Genomic DNA, 4,816 nt, shown 5'->3' on the forward strand with positions numbered 1-4,816 from the left:
GAAAATTATGGTATATTATGTAAGCTGCACACAGACTACTTTTCATTGTGTCAAAGGCTAGGTTCATACTACAGGTCTTAATGCACGAATCCAATTTTTTCGTGTTTTTCCGACACGAGTCAGGCATTAACTTGAAGGTCTGAACGGGACATGTCGCATAGAAGTGGACCATCAAATCCGATTTGAGTCACTTTCGTATGTGGTTCAAATCCGATCTGGGCCACATTTTTTCAGAACGTGACTGGCGGTCTGATCTGTCAAACTCCCAAATCAGAATTCGTGCAGCAATTACAGCAGCAAAAAGTAAGAGGCACGGAGGACGGCAGCCATGTAGGCATTAGCGCCTAGCTTGAACTCTGCTTTTAAGCACGAAGCGGGCTTCACCACAGTCATAAAAAAATAAAACAAAGGAAAGAATAAGCCTTACAATTTTCAATTTTCCTTCTGTGCGCCGAATGAGCAATATTATTCCACACGTGGCCGAGTCGGGGCAAAGTGAAGCACCCACGTCATTTAACGCACACACGTCAAGGTTCATGTGTGTGCGTGTATGCGTTCTATTAGTCCATATAAACTTTGAATATAAGACTAAACGGGAATTATTAATGTCTGTTATTTGTGTCGTCTTTTTGGAAATCTAAATATGATCACTCTGGAATGACATAAAGCTAGCATGTATAATGTGTTTTGATGCTTCTGCGCATGCGGGTCTCTTTCCTGAGCGCATCTCGGACTGCGAATTAGTGCGCATGCGTGATACTTGAACGGTCTCAATGGACAAAGGCAGTATGAACCGGCACGCCAAAAAAACACACATGGCAAAAAATTGGATTTGTGCATTAAGACCTGTAGTATGAACCTAGCCACAGTGTCATTTTGTCAGTGATGTCCCATGAAAAGATATACTTAAATATCTGCACAAATACGAGGGATCACTCACTTTTGTGATACACTGTATGACATGATACTGTCATGAGCATTAATGAATGCTTATCACAGATGTCATTTAGTGTTATCTGGCAAATTATCAATCTTTTGAATGGATGTAAAAAATCCGAGCTGGACATAAATGGAGTTAGTGACATACTTTGCCGGATGACACTTAATGACAACTGTCATTAGCATTTGGTAACTTCCATGATAGTGTCATGTCATAATTATGACGGTCTCATGACACTGCTGTCAAATAAAGTGTTAAATATTTAACCCAAATGAATCAACAAATAAGCCGCACTGGACTATAAACCGCAGGATTCAAAATGGAGAAAAAAAGTAGTAAAAGAAGTATTAGTCATGTCAGAAAATCCGGAGTCCAGCTCACTCATCAGTCTGTGACAAGACCAAGACTCTACTAATGGATATTCATCAGCTACTGCTGAGCTAATCAGAAACCCTCTTATAGGATTCAGACAACTTCCCAAAGAAGTCAATTCTTTGCATTTCAAACTTGGTGCACTCCATTGAGTCAGGAAAAGACGCTTCTGTTGGAATTCTCAACGTTTCAAAGCAACCTCCACAAAATGGTGTCCCCCATACTCTCACATAGCTATTAACCCATGACACGTGACAGCGGTTGGGGGGGCGGGGGGGCGCCAGCGTGTAATATCGCTGCGTTCTTGAGAGGGAGGACGAGGTTAATCTTTACGTGCTGGGATCTTTTGCACGCCATCGTTCCATTTAAATGGAGCGCTTTGATGTCTCCCAGCTCGCTTGGCTCGTCGCCTCTCATTTGCTGCTTTAATTTGCCACCCCCCTCCTTACCCAAACACACACACAGTCACACACTCTGGCCTGGCGATAAGGTGTAATGAGAAATGTTTTGAAAAACCACCCTCGCCTAATTCAGCAGCGGCCCAAGAAAAAAAAAAAAAACTATTTGAGGAGTTTTCAAAGAGAGGACGGACGGCGAGGAATGCTTGCATCAGCCGAGTGCCACCAGCAGGACCCCCCCGCTCATCATCATCAAACACCATCCAAGGGGAAATAGCAACTTCATTAGCTGTCATTTACAGGGATTAATGGCGATGCCTCCTCAGGCCTGTCATCGGTCACGCTGAGAGGAACACGAGGAAGTTGACATGTGGGAAAGCAAAAGTTCTAGCTTTTAGGGAAGGAAATATACATTTGTGTCACCGTAACGGCAAAGTGTCTCACTGAATGTCTTTTGGAATTTAGCTTTATCAATCTTCACAACAAAGTGGAAAATTAGTCAAAAACAAAGTTTTTTGTATTAAGTGAATCAGTGTTGTTTTGGTCAACAATGACCATAACTAAAATGCTATAAATACTTCGTTGATTGATGAACAATTTTTCAATGACGATGACGAGCTAAAAACGTGGCTTGGGAGGCTAAAACAACGAAATCGAGACGAAAATGCAAGATCGTTTGTGTCATGGACACAAGACCAAGACCATACTTAAGGCTGCCAAAAACAACACTGAAGTGAATAGGGGAAAAACAACATTAGTGGTTGGGTTCTTCCCTTCCTATAGTGAGTTCAAGAGTATGTTTTTTTGGTCATGTGGACATATTGATACGAGTTTTTAACTATTCATTATATTCTACTTTGATACACATATTTGCAGTCTCTCCAGTTATTTTAAATAAACATTTTCTATGCATACTTCACGATGCCCAGCAGATTTCACACTCCTGAAATCTTCCTCGAAATGCCATGTTAGGATTAGCCACTGCATCGACTCCCTGGATAAGGATAACACCGCATATTAAATAATGTCAATAAAATCATTATTAACAGTGTATGTAATACACTGCGATCGGCTTACACGCAACATAGAAAAAGAACAGCAGTTGGTAACAAGCCAATATGAGTTTTAATTGGATTTGTTAGGATTGTATGGTTAAATTGCCATGTATGGCAATGTGGAATATTTCAAAAAATAAAGTGGGGGGTGGCGGGGGGGTAATGAAGTGAAGGGTCATGAAGTTAATTGATGGTCTGTGGCGTGTTGTATTCAAATTAAAGGGCAGGAGAGTCGCCCTCACATTTGAATGTCTCATATAAACAAATTCCCACAGAGGGTTTCAGATTAATTAGTCAAGAGCCACAAATCCCTTTAGCGAGAATATGAGTATTATTGTAAATCTCCCTCCATCTTCAATGCTAACTCCCTTGATATTCATCACAGACTGTACAGTTGGAGCTGCAAAACAAAGCAGGTTAATTATGACCTTTCGGGTCAATGCAGGTTCCAACAAGCCAAATTTAAGACATTTTTCACATCGATACCGACAAAATAACCGGGCAGCACAGTTAGTTCTGCTTTGTACATTGCAAATATATAATGTCTCATTCAGATTATTTTTCTTTAGTCAACTAATTTTCTTCATCTTTTTAATGTGTTAAATACTAGAGTTAACAGATAAAAGTGTCAGATTATTCCACTTACCTGAAGCAAATATCACTATTTGTTCTTATTAGTAAGCCCATACATCTAAAAGTTGGTAATCCTTTTACCTAAATCAAGAAAAATTTGCTAATAATTTTGAGCTATATCTATTCTTCAATTAATAACATTTCCGACAAACAAGCTTTTAGTTCAGATTAAATATACAAATTTATTGCTTAAAATAAGTCTGTTAAGAAAAATAGCTAAAAATCTTATTTCAAGAAATCTAAAATCTACTTGAAGCACTGGCAGATAATTTCACTTCTATCTAGTACATTTACACTGAAAACAAGGGAATTTAACTAATTTGGTGTGTTTTTGCAGTGTAGTTACGTTTTGGCGTCCTAAAAAATCGAAATATTTAAAAGCGAGACTGAAGTTAAAGCATGTTCTACATAAAAGTAACATCAATCGATTTTTAAGACCTTTCAAAACCATATTTAGGCCCTTTTGTGATATCTTAGGAGAATTTTAGACATTTTGAGGCCTTAAATTCAAATTTGTGTATTTACGATTTTTTTAAAGACCCAACGGATACCCTGCTTTACTAAATTCCACATACACGAAGAAAATAGTAATAATAGTAAAAGAATAAAAAAAATACCACATATGACGCTAAAGTCATGTATAAAACGGCTTGGTAATGCAGAGTTGACATTACATTGTAAAAGTTTGTCAACATACCTGTGTTGTAAGGACTTGTCCACTTCCGGGTTTCCTGGCGCCTTTTTGCTAGGAATTGTGGGTACGCATAAACAACGACAACAAAATCGTATAATTTTTATTTAACCTGTCGCAAATTAGTATATTGGTCTGACTAGTTCATACTATAATTTAGTTTTTTCTTAAGTAAAATAAGTATTTTAATGACCAAATTCGTTAAATTACAAGTTTTTGTGCAGCAATAACATTGTTTCAAAACGTAATATCAAAATAACTGCACGCAATTCATTTAAATTGTGAAAGAAGCTCATGTTGGAGCAATACAAAAATCAGCCGTATATTTGTTGACACTGCAGGTTTTTGGATTTCCTCCATTTACCTCTCACGCTATAAAGCAGATTAGACGTGGTGTTCGCCACGCAATTGGCATCATACACCTTTAAAAGGAAAATTGGATGCTCATCATGGAAATTATATTCTTGCTAGTTCAATTTTCTTTCCACAGTAAACTTATTTTTTTATTTTCTATATTAATTCAAACGTCTGCCAATTTTGCGTGGTGATGCAAAATAAGAAAAAAAATGGTCCTAGAGGTGATGCAATTTAGAGCAATGAAGTACTCATCCATAAAACTGGTGAAAGAGCGTCATCTGCTGGCAAATATTAGTCTTTTTTAATGTATATTTTAAATCCTTCCATTCTATACATGAATATAAAAAAATTAAAAATCACAAAAGCAAAA

Source organism: Corythoichthys intestinalis, chromosome 19, assembly GCF_030265065.1.
Source record: "Corythoichthys intestinalis isolate RoL2023-P3 chromosome 19, ASM3026506v1, whole genome shotgun sequence".
NCBI classification, from domain to species: domain Eukaryota; kingdom Metazoa; phylum Chordata; class Actinopteri; order Syngnathiformes; family Syngnathidae; genus Corythoichthys; species Corythoichthys intestinalis.